Source organism: Pelodiscus sinensis, chromosome 25 (genome assembly GCF_049634645.1).
Source record: "Pelodiscus sinensis isolate JC-2024 chromosome 25, ASM4963464v1, whole genome shotgun sequence".
Taxonomy (NCBI): Eukaryota; Metazoa; Chordata; order Testudines; family Trionychidae; genus Pelodiscus; species Pelodiscus sinensis.
The window spans coordinates 7,421,538-7,433,269 of NC_134735.1; the positions used below are offsets into that span (position 1 = coordinate 7,421,538).

At 52.2% G+C, this 11,732-nt stretch overlaps 1 long non-coding RNA gene across 1 annotated transcript; it reads right to left on the minus strand.

Annotated features, from left to right (window-relative positions):
- Positions 1–1,446: 1,446 nt before the first annotated feature.
- LOC142819923 (uncharacterized) lies at positions 1,447–11,394 on the minus strand. The gene is made up of 3 exons (XR_012897607.1): positions 11,318–11,394; positions 4,606–4,768; positions 1,447–2,125 (listed from the first exon to the last, which is right to left on the minus strand). It is a non-coding gene; the product is annotated as an uncharacterized LOC142819923 (long non-coding RNA).
- Positions 11,395–11,732: the final 338 nt, after the last annotated feature.

Consider the following 11,732-nt stretch of genomic DNA (forward strand, 5'->3'; position numbering starts at 1 on the left):
CAACCACACCATCTCTGGGGAGTCTCTTTGCTTCTTACTTTCAGGATGCTGTCAATCTCGCCTGGCTCTCCAGGAGTCTAAAGATGGATTCTGGCATCTCTGAGGTGCCGGACACACATGCTCGCTGGAAGAGAACCGAAGGATGTCCCTGTTTCAGCGACACATGGCCCTCTGCAGCCAGCTTCAAGTGTCCCTTGTGCAAGAAGGAGGAGAGAGAAACCCTTGGCAGGCATTTAGTACATCAACTTCCTGGTCAGGAGCAAGTCTGCCGGCAGCATGAACTCCGGTGCCGGTGCGGAGGCTGCTGCCGGGGTAGAACCACGTGCTAGTCAGTAACAGCTGGTGGTTGGTATTTTGTTTAATTCCTCAGGGAACCTTAATTCCCTCGGCCTGGGTGACTGCACTGGCGAACCAAGGATACGAAGGGTGCTCTGCACAACTGATGCTGAGCGGGAAAGGTGGAGACAGGTCAGGGTAGCACCGGAGATGTTCCTCCTCACACGCCTGTCAGGACTGGGGGGGGGGGGGGCGGGGGGGGAATCCACTACTCCACTCCAGTCCAGAAAATCCTTCCCAGGTCTTAACACAAGCCTGCAGGGAGATGGCTTTGGGCATTTAGATATGTTGTAGGGTGCTGGTGCAATGCAGACATGGTGCCTAAACCTCAGTATGGACCTGGCTATTGAGGTATAAGGAGACCTCAGTCACATGGGACAACAAAGCAGGGACCCACGGGGCAAATCACTTTGGAACATAGGAGTTGCCATATTGGATCAGACCCATGGTTCAGCTAGACCTGGGCTGGGGTCCTCACGAGGGCCAGGACTTGTCACTAGGTTTTTGGCCTGCCCGGGTTCTACTCCAACTTGATACACCAGCCATATGGTTCTGCTCACAGGCCTTTGGCAAGAGTAACAGACAACACCTAGGATGAAAAATGAAGACTTAAAAAAAAAAAAAAAGCCATCCCAACGGCTTCAAACCTGAGTGAAACAAGGGGTCCGGACCTTATTGCCGGAGGATTATGATCTAATCCAGTTTGTTCATTCCTAATTTTGTCCTTTGCAGATGTGCTGAGGCTTTGGCCAACTGTGTTGCCCCGTCAAAGCGTTTCATCCTTCTTTCTGTCAATATCAGAGAAATAAATTGGCCAACTCTCTGGGGCGAAGGCTTGTGGGGCTGTTTCTGTGCGCTCATGCAGAGCTTTGCTCTCACCCCACAGACCAGGGGAGAAGGAGCTGCTCCCGCCAGATGTATTATCATACTTTTTGGCTCATGTAATACATTTCCCAAAGAACACACACACTGAGCAAGCGAGATCACAGAGCTGAGGCTACCATAATAAGGCCAGATCAGGCTGTGATATCATTCTCCCAGGAGGGACCTGCTCATGGATTGATATTCCAAGACCACAGCCCTCACAGAAAGCACAATGGGGAACACATGTCGGCTTTAATCGACTGTTGCTTTAATTATCCTCTTTATATTATGTGATTGTATTTTTAGATGTTGCATTTATTCTGAGCTTTCTGCTAATTTGGCTTCCATTACTGTGAATCCACTATTTTGCTCCCCACTGCCTAATATCCATGGGTTATGGTCAAGTGTCATCGTTAGTCAAGGATTCCTCTTGTCTCTTCTGAACAGGATAAGGGAAAGTCCTCATTTCCAGAAGTCTCTCTGTGGGATAATGAAGAGCCTATCTGCATACGCTGTAATAATCAGTAACCCCTATTAGAGGGTCTCCATGAACACTAATGATCTTGGAAGTTTGGTATTTATAGTTCTCTCTTCTGGCGCCAGTTTCTGATGCCAGCAATGGCCCTCTGTCGCCTGATAGCAAATTGCCGAGGAAATTAGTGGTGTGTAAGTTTAGTTGGTTTTTGTTTCACACGTACCCTATCAGTTCTGAAAGTCTTCCCAAAACTGAGCATTTGCTCGCACAGAAAGAATTTGGAAGACTGTGGGTAATGCCATGCGGGGACTCCTGCCTTAACCATATCATAACCATTTTGCAGTGATGTAAACAGAAACACAGAAAAGTACCGGGACTCTCTGAAGGCCATGAAGCAGGTAAGTGGCAGGCACGTGTCTAGCCTCCGAGTTCTCTGCTCCAACGACCAGACTACAAACAAAACAAAACCAGAGGAAGTGTGAATTGGTGAACTCCGCAGAGCGTTTAAATCATACAAATCACAGCCTTCCTGTCGCAAGTTACAGCGCAGGGAGGCCTGCTGGATCTGAATATTGTTGCATTTTATTGCTCCTCTGTGACTTCCGCAAAGAAGAATTGACATTTGCTGATGATACTGCCTTTCCCTGGTGGAGGTGCAGTGCAGCCTGGGAGTGTAAACAAGGTTAACAGAACTGGCCAGGACCACGCACTGCAGAGAGAGAGCGAGAGCTTTACAGTTAATCTCTGAAAGGCCCAGTTTGTGAGGGGACACAGTGCCCGCAGAGAAGGGGCGATTGACAGGCCTGCTAATCCCAGGGAGGGCCTGATTGACAGCTGTTGTAGCCAACGCCCAGGGCCTCTTCACAGCTCACTGAAGTGAAATGTGCGGTCAGAAAAGGAGAACTTGTCCCCCGAGGGGCATTCAAGACCTTTAACCTGTTTTCTTCCCTCCCCATCCCCCTGCCCTCTTCTCCATGTTCTGCTGCCTTAGCCAGGTGCTGAGAAGGCTCAGGGCCGGCTGAAACCTCCGCCTAGCAGGGCTGGCACTGCCTGGAAGGGGGTTAACGTGAAGCAGGAGATCTGGAAAACGCCTGGCCTTGCTGGTGCAGGAGTAAGCCCTGCTGGACTGGGGATCGTGCAGCAAGCACAAAGTATTTGTGAGCCGCGCCAGCGTGTCTTGTCAACCTGAGTGCTCCCCTTGCTGGCCTCTTGCTCATTGCAGTGCCCCTAACTCCAGCACGGGGCACCTGGTCTTTGTTCTGTTTTGTCCTCCGTAGGGTTGCCAGGTGTCCGCTATTCTACCAGACAGTCCACTCTTTGTGCTCTTTGTCTGGTTAAAAAAAAATCAGAGAATACCGGACATGTGCAATGTCCGGTATTCTCTGATTTTTCTGGCTGCGCACCGGACGGAAGCCTGGCGTGGGCGGGGGGAGTGGCTGGAAGGCGGGGCTACGATCAGCGCTAGGTGCCTGTGATTGCACAGAAGCCTGGTGGGGGCTGGGGGAGTGGCTGGAACTCCCAGGCTGGGAGGCGGGGCCACGATTGGCGCTGGGAACCTGGGAGTCCCAGCTGGGAGGCGGAGCTGCAATTGCCGATCTGGGCCCATCAGAAGGGGAGGAGGGAGTGGCTGGGGAGCAGGGCCGGACGGAGGCATGGGAGAGCCGGGCAGCTGCCCACGGTGCCAACCGATAGGGGGCGCCTGATGGCAGCTGTAAGGGGCACGCAGCATCCCTTATAGCTGCCATCAGGCGCCATGTGCCCGGCTCCCGCAGCGCCGGCCCGCCCGCATCCCCGTGGTGCCGGCCAGCAGCGACCTTTCCCCCATGGCCTTGGGGCCCTACACTGCCCGGTGCACGCGCCAGCAGCGCCAGCCGAGCCAGACAGCCGGGGGTGGCGCCGCATGCCCGTGCCCAGGGCGTCAGAATGCCTCGGGCTGGCCCTGCTGGGGAGGCAGTACTTATTATCCTGCGCTCCTTTTTTTTTTTACTTGACAAAATTTTTTAGCCTGCATTGGGGTTTTTTTTTTGCTTGACCAAAATACCACATGTCCGGTATTTTTGGGGGGGTCCATCTGGCGACCCTAATTGTCAGGTGTCCAGTATTGACCCAGACAGTCCAGTATTTTTGCCTCCTGTCCGGTAAAAAACAATTCAGAAAATACCAGACACCTAAACTGTCTGGTATTTTCTGATTTTTTCCCAGCCAGGAGGCACCCAGCCAGGTGCTTACCTGGTTCCACAGGGGAGCTGTCTGGCCCGGAGCAGGAAGACGAGATGGCAGGGCCAAAAAGCCTCAAAAACATTTCTTAAAGGGGCCATGCTGGTTTTGTTTGGTTGGTTTTGCTCAACAACTTCGGACTCCCCGTTTTTTTCCCCTCCACAGAATCCCCCCCCCCCTTTTTTTTTGGGTGGGGAGGGGGTGTTTGGGATTTTTGGTTAAACCATCTGGCAACCCTACCTCTGGGTGCAGGGGGAGGGAGAAAGTGTGAAGCAGATATACCAGAGAGTTTGAATTTGGGTTTGTTCTGATATTCGTGATTGTGAAATGGCTGGACAGTGTCTTGGGTGGGGGAGGGGGCAAGTCCCGCATGTGTGAATCTGTACATGTGCACACACCCTCATATGGATGCCGGCACACACGTGTGGGTGTATGGTAACCAATGCATGTTTGGGCATGCGGCTGTGTCGGTCTAGCCATGTGTTTGTGCATGTGAGAGTTCCTCAGTGTGTGTGTAAGAGAGAGAGAGAGCATGCACACACAGGTGGCAGGCGCCTGCATGCATCTAGCAGTAAAATAGTTGCATGTATTTATCCAGTAGTATATTCGAGATCAGACATTCTCCTTCCTGCCACTCCCCCACTCCCGCTCCCCTCAGGTTCTTTGAGCCAGAGGAGACAACGGTCCCTCCCTGGTAAAACCCCTCTGCTCACCTTGCAGTCCGGTTTGCTGTGGGTTGGGCGGCACGGCCAAGGGATCGCTCCTCCCCATCCTTCCTTGGTGCGGGAGGGGAGGGATCAGCCCAGCTGCCCGGGACACCCCTCCACCCCCCGGTCCTGGATTCGCAGGCTGCGTCATGCTGCCCTCTTGCTGGGCCTGTAATGGAGCAGAGGCAGGAAGGGAAAAGCCATTTTTCTAATCTGGTATTTAATTAGGGAAGGTTGGGTGTGTGGGTTTTTTTTTTCAAAGTCCCCCTTCAGGCTGAATGTAAAATAGGAATGTGGAAATGCCACCTATTAATATCCCGAGCAGCTGAGGACGCGGCATTAGCTCCTCGCCTCGGCGATTAATTGTGCTTTTTTTCGCAGAAATGAGGCTATATTAGCCATGGTGGCTGGAATTTTAAACAGCGTGAAGAGGTTCCAGCCTGCGCTGCCGTAGCTCATGGAGGGGGGCACCATAGCACCGCCCACAGCGGGAGTGGACCGGGACCTCAGGAGGGGGGGCCAAGCAGTCAGTGCTGCTCAATTTCCTCCCTTCCCCCCGTAAATGCTGTGCAGTACTATGCTCATAGAAGCTGTGGAATGGGGACTTGCAGAACTTTAACGACTCAAGCATGGGACTCAGACTGGAGATCTGTCCCTGCTCCGGAAGGGGAGAACATAAGAACGGCCGTACTGGGTCAGACCAAAGGTGCCCTAGAGAGGGTGGACCTAAGACAATGATCAAGCGATTTGTCTCCTGCCATCTCTCTCCAGCCTCTGACAAACAGAGGCCAAGGACACCATTTTATCCCCTGGCTAATAGCCTTTTATGGACCTAACCTCCATGAAATTATCTAGCTTCTCTTTAAACTCTATTCTAGTCCTAGCCTTCACAGCCTCCTCTGGCAAGGAGTTCCACAGGTTGACTACACGCTGTGTGAAGAAGAACTTTCTTTTATTCGTTCTAAACCTGCTACCCATTAATTTCATTTGGTGTCCTCTAGTTCTTCTATTTAGGGAACTAATAAATAACTTTTCTTCATCGGCCCTCTCCACACCACTCATGATTTTATAGACCTCTATCAAATCCCCCTCAGTCTCCTCTTTTCTAAACTGAAAAGTCCCAGTCTCTTTAACCTCTCCTCATATGGGACCGGTTCCAAACCCCTCATCATTTTAGTTGCTCTTTTCTGAACCCTTTCCAAGGCCAAAATATCTTTTTTGAGGTGAGGAGACCACATCTGTACACAGTATTCAAGTTGTGGGTGTACCATAGTTTTATACAGGGGCAGTAAGATAGTCTGAGTGGGGTCTAGTGGTTACAGCAGGGGATGGGAGCATCCAGACTCTTGGGTTCTAGCTAGTGTAGAAAGGGCTGGGTTGGAGGGGGCACATTGTAAGGACAGAGGGTCAGGTGTGGGGTGGGATTGCTCCCTGAGCAAGGAACATACCAGGCCCAGAGAAGAGGGGAGATCCGGGGTGATGTGCCTCCGGCCTACCCAACAGAGGCGCTGGCTCAGCTCCCTGAAATCTGTGCCTAGATCTCTCCTGCCCCATGATGGGTCAGCCTGAACCAGCCTCTCCAGGGGTCAAGAGCGTCCCATCTCAGACACCCCTCCCCAAGCCAGGTGGGCCTCAGCCCATTACGAGTGGAGCATTTGAACTGTGCTTCGTGGAATCGTTTCCATCCGACTTTACAGCCAGCCCGCTGGGGGGCTCCCAGAGAGGTGTCCCTGAGCCACGTCCCAGCCAACCTCCGGGGCTCCTGACAAGCTGAGCTGTCCCTTAGTCTAACACAGCAAAAGCGGCACATTTGCACTGAGCCCCCCCACCCCGGGGAGGTGACCAGATGTTCCCGATAAGGGTCTGTGATTCCTTTTAATTAATCGCAGCTGTTCGCTGGTGTGCACCGGGCTTTACGGCCAGGGACGACAGGCGATAGCACCAGGGAGGCCTGGGCGGGTGGGATGTCGAGACGCGCTGCTCCCCCAAAGCTGGCGAAGGTGTCTGCTTTCACGGGAGGGAGCAGCAGAAGTCTCCTCCCTCCACACACCTTTCTGCAGCATGATCCTTTGGAGGGAGCCCCGGTGTGGGTGTAGTCACCAAGCTAGCTCATGCAAATAACCAGGCAAAGGGGGAAATTGCTCCAGGGCCCAGCGATTCCGAGGGACCCGGGGCTTCTGGCTCCTGCCACTGCTACAGCAGCCAGAGCCCGAGGCCCTTTAAATTGTTGCCAGAGCACCGCTCTGCATGGCTCTGAGGGTATCCTCCCTTTATCTCAGGGCTTTATCTCTGCGTCCCAGCATAGTCCAGTCTTCACTGAGGTCACCACACAGGGCTGTCCGCAACGGTGCTGCTCTCCCAGTCACCCAGTCTGCACAGCTTGAGGTCTCCAGAGGCACTGACTGCTGCTCTGTTCCCCAGCTCCTTTTATATGCCTTCCTTCGCTGCCACTCTAGCCCGCTTGGAGGATTTCTCTATTGTCTCTCAGGTGCCGGGGTTGGCAGGACCACAAGGCCTCTGGCAGAGGGCCTCAGGTTCTCATCCATGCATGTTCAGCAAGCAGAGCAAGGAATCCTTAGGCACCAGGTCACAGGTGCCTGGTAGCAAGGATGGCCAACTCTGACAAAGCAAGGCCTCACACGTGGGTTTGGTCTGGGTGAGCGTGTTGGCACTTTATTAATATCCTCATTGGAGCTTTGTCGAGGGGTAGAGTTTCTCTGGAAACATCAGAATTAGACTTTATCAGGCCAGAACAGACCTCAGCCATGTCTGTGAAGTTATGTTCAGTCCTACCACCAGGGCCGGTCCTAGGCAATTGGCAGCCCCGGGCGACCGCCCAGCTCACCCGTAGACTTGCCAGATGGTTTTAAAAAAATACCAGACAAAAATTTGTCAAGAAAAGAAAAAGGGGAGCAGGGGAGTTGGGAGTAAGCAGTGAAACCTGGGGGCCCCTCAGACCGGAAATGCAGTCACGGCCCACCCCTAAGACGGGCTCTGTCGACTGCTCCTTGAAAACCGCCTGGCTTGCCTGCCCCTAAGACCAGCTCTGCCTACCACAATAAAACAGGAACACCGTCATTAGAGAAGGAAAAGATCTGTCCCATCCCATCGGGTCCACCTCCCTCCCAGCTTAAATTTTCCTTCTAATTCATTCCGTTTCTCCTGGGTTCCCCCCCTTCCCCCCCACACACCCTGTGGCACCCACGCCCAGATGGCCACTGTCACCGTTCAGAACGCATTCAGGAGACGCAGCATATGTGCTCAGGTTTACAATAAAGCCACCGTCAGGCCACCTGCATTCATAAATACCATCTCGCAGAAGGAAGTGGAATAGGGCCCCAGATATAAATAATTGACTGGTACATAAATTGCCGAGTGCTGCTGCATCCCTTGGAAACGCACTCTTGCTTTTCATGCTGTGAATGGGAAATGCAGCGAGCAGCCGGGACCGGTCTGCCACTGCTTCCCCACCCCCCCGCCCTCCCCAGCAGTGCAGGAAACCACTTACCTGGAGGCCGCAGGGCCAATGGGAACAGTGGGGGGGGGGGGGCAGTGCCTGGGAGCAGTGGGAGGCACGGAGCCAGGTAAGCGCCCCCCGACCCCTCATGCCCGGACCCGGCACTCCCAACCCCCTCCCGCATTCCCTCCCACTGAGACCTCACCCCTCCACCCCGCTCCTACACCCCCCTCCTTCTGAGACCCCCACCCCCACCCTGCTTCTACACTTTCCCTCCCTCACAGACACCCCCCCAAGTCCACTCCTGCACCCATTTTATCATCATGGGTGACTTGCTGGTTGGTCCACAGAAAGATCTGTATTGAGGATGGTGGACTGCAGGCCAAAAGGTTTGAGAACCGCTGGTCTACAGGTCTCTCTAGAGGAATCCCCAGTGTGGGCTGCTTCAGAAGAATATGCAAGATACTCCGTAAAGTAATATCACTCTTGTGTACTTGTCTGACCCCACCCCCCCGCCTGGAGAAGTCAGACTCAGAACCACTAAGTGACGTGCCCAAGGTTACACAGGCTAGCAGGAGGTCTGTGGCAGAGCAGGGACAGGACTAGAGGTCTCCTGAGTTTTCATAGCTGCACTGCTTGGTCTCAGGTTGTTCCGAGACTCTTGGTCTGCCTGTATCAGCTCCTGCAGAGAGCAGCCGAGAAGGGACAAGACCCCTGAGCAAGAAGCAGCTTCCTGACCCGTCTCCAATGTTACAGGAGGCTTGTCCGAGCTTTCACCCAGACTCAGAGGGTGGGTTTGTTCTAGAGTGTGATTGCTTTTGCTGGCAGCCAAGCACAGGAACTTACAAGAGAGGAGCTTCCTTTCCAGAGCTCCTGGAACACACGGGAGGCTAGCCCAGTCTTTGATCGTACTCAGCTGTCCAGGAATCAGGCCCACGGTGGGCCCAGGAGATGGGTGCAGCACGTCCTACCCTCACTGGATTTTGATAGTCAGAACATGCCAGGCCAGGGGTGGGCAAAAGGGCCTCCACAGGCCGGATCCAGCTCGCCAAGCAGGTAGATCCAGCCCACGGAAACCCTGCTGCTCCCCTGCCCCCAGCCCAATTAAAGCCTGGGGGCAGGGGAGCTCATGAAGCCTCCTCCTGCCCTTCCAGGAGCACGTGGCACTTTGAAGCACCATGCGCTGCTCACAGGGTGGGGGGGAGAGCGGAGGCTTCACCGCTCCCCTGCCCCCAAGCCCTAATTGGCCTAGGGATAGGGGAGCGCGGGAAGCCTCCTCCCACGCCAGGGGCATGGGCACCTAGGGAGGATGCGGGGGCGGGGCAAAGGCACTCCCTCGCCCCCAGACCAATCATTGTCTGGGGGTGGGGAACCCGGAAGTATCTTGGCCTCGCCCTTTCTGCTTGATGTCCAATAATTTCCAAAGTGGCCCCTGGCAAAAAATTATTGCCCACCCCTGTGCCAGGCCCTAACCCCACTGCAGTCACTGCTGACACAGGCCATCTTCCAACCCATCATTTATGCAACGTGCCCTCAAAGCCACCCAGCCTAGACTCCCTGTTTTTCTGGCAGCTTCCCCAGCCTTTGTGTAAAGAGGATCAGCTCAGGAGTTCAAAGAGGAAGAAGCACAATTTTAAATGTTGCAGGATCAGGAGGCTGGAAAGAAAAAGAAAGAGAAAAAGACAGAGAGAGCGAGAATATTTTCTGATCAAACTACAAACAACTTTCAGGTGCTTTTAGAACTATGAATACATTGATTGATTTCCCAGTTGCCACTAGCCGCAACCACCATCTCTGGAACCCCTTATCTGCTTTAAGCAAGAGTTAATCCAAAGCTAGGTTCAATAGGTGTGAATGGGACTTAAATGATGCACAAAACTCCTTGTGAGGCTCTTTCCACCTGGGTGAATTTCATCCAGAAAGCAGATTCTAACCTTGCATGCCTGTGTACGCATTTTGGAAGGGCCTTTGGGCTCACCCAGTCAGGGAACACAGAAAAGAAATAGCATATGATGTATCCAACCAAATCCCTCAGCTAGAATTTGGAATATCCTGGTCTGACCACCAGCAAACCGCCTGCAAGCAAGCCAGGGAGTGTGAAAACCCAAGATGAAAAAATCCTCCAGAGTAAATCCGAGTAGGAAATAAATTGGGATCAGCTCCCAGATAGAGGCTAATTTTGTTATTGGTTACAAATTATTCGCCCTGTTCTAATGACGGTAATCTGCCCTAGGGTAATCTGCCCTCGCTGAATGTCTGTTTTCCTCTAGGACGGCACAGACTGGGTTTATCACTTCCAGTGCATCAATGACTGCAGCCTTTCAAAGCTCTGATATTCCGGTGCATGTGGTGTAATTATTGAAACCAGCAAAAAAAAAAAAAAAAAAGGAAAAGGAATAAAACTTGAATTTACCCTAATAGAACTGAACTGCCCAAAGCACAAGATACTCGCCTATAGGAAATGAACCATCTGAACTCACTGAAGGCATGAAACTGGATTGGCTTTTCCCACCTCTCATTTCTGTGTGTCTATGCTTTCAGGTCCCTCTCCAGACTACACCTTTTGCTACACCTGATCCAACCCAGCCCAACATCTGACGCACTGTGTGCTTTGTCCATGTCTGAACAGGTTTATAAACACCTGGCGGCTGCTGCATAGTATCCTCTGTGGCTAAACAGAGCCCATGGAAACTTTTTAAAATGTCAATGATAAAGAGCAGAAGGTTTCATTCAGTTCCCCCCAACCCTCTGTCTTACTGGACATGCCTAGTGTTTATGTAGCACTCAGCATAGTAGTAGCACTCATGAAATGATAACATAAGAATGGTCACAGTAAATGGTCCATCAAGTTCAGTATCCTGTTGTCTACCAGTGGACAGTGCCACATGCTTTAGAAGGAATGAACAGGACAGGGACATTTTGAAAGATCCATCCATATTGTCCAGTCCTAGCACAACATCATGTGGCAAGGAGTTCCACAGATTGACTTGCAAAGTGTGGAGTAGTACTTCTTTGGTTTGTTTTAAACCTGCTGCCTATTGATTACATCAGGCCGCCAGTTCTTCTGTGATGTAATGGGGTAAATAATACTTCCTTGTTCACGTTCTCCACACCATTCATGATTTTATAGACCTTTATCATATCCCCTCCCCCCCAAGCTAAGCAGTTGCAGACTTTTTAAACTCAGTAGAAGCTGCTCTATACTCTTGATCATTTTTGTTGTCTTACTCTGTATCTTTTTCAGTCCTAATGAATCACTACCTTCTCCTGGAGATAGTCAGAGCAGCTCATCCATATCTATTATCGACCTTGTACTGCTAACAGCTGATCAAGATTTCTCTTTGTCCCTGGACTTCTAGAGTAGAAGGTTCTGAGTTCTATCCCCATGGCTGCCACCAAGTTCTGCAGGCCTGGGATGTGCCACACTGCACATTGGGGAAGTCATGGCTACTGCAGATTCATTACAGCAATAAATGTTGGATTAGGGGCATTATCAGTCAGGACTAGAGATTCTTAGGGTGACTTTCCCTGCCCTGTCCTCCTCTTCCTGAGTTTAATTTTCAAGTGGGAGTTTTTAAAATAAATCAGCCAGGAGCACCCAGACTTCCCTGCCCCTCTGCTCTACTACCTCAGTTAGGTCTTGTGTTTTCCTGCTGTGCCAAAGTCCTACATGGAA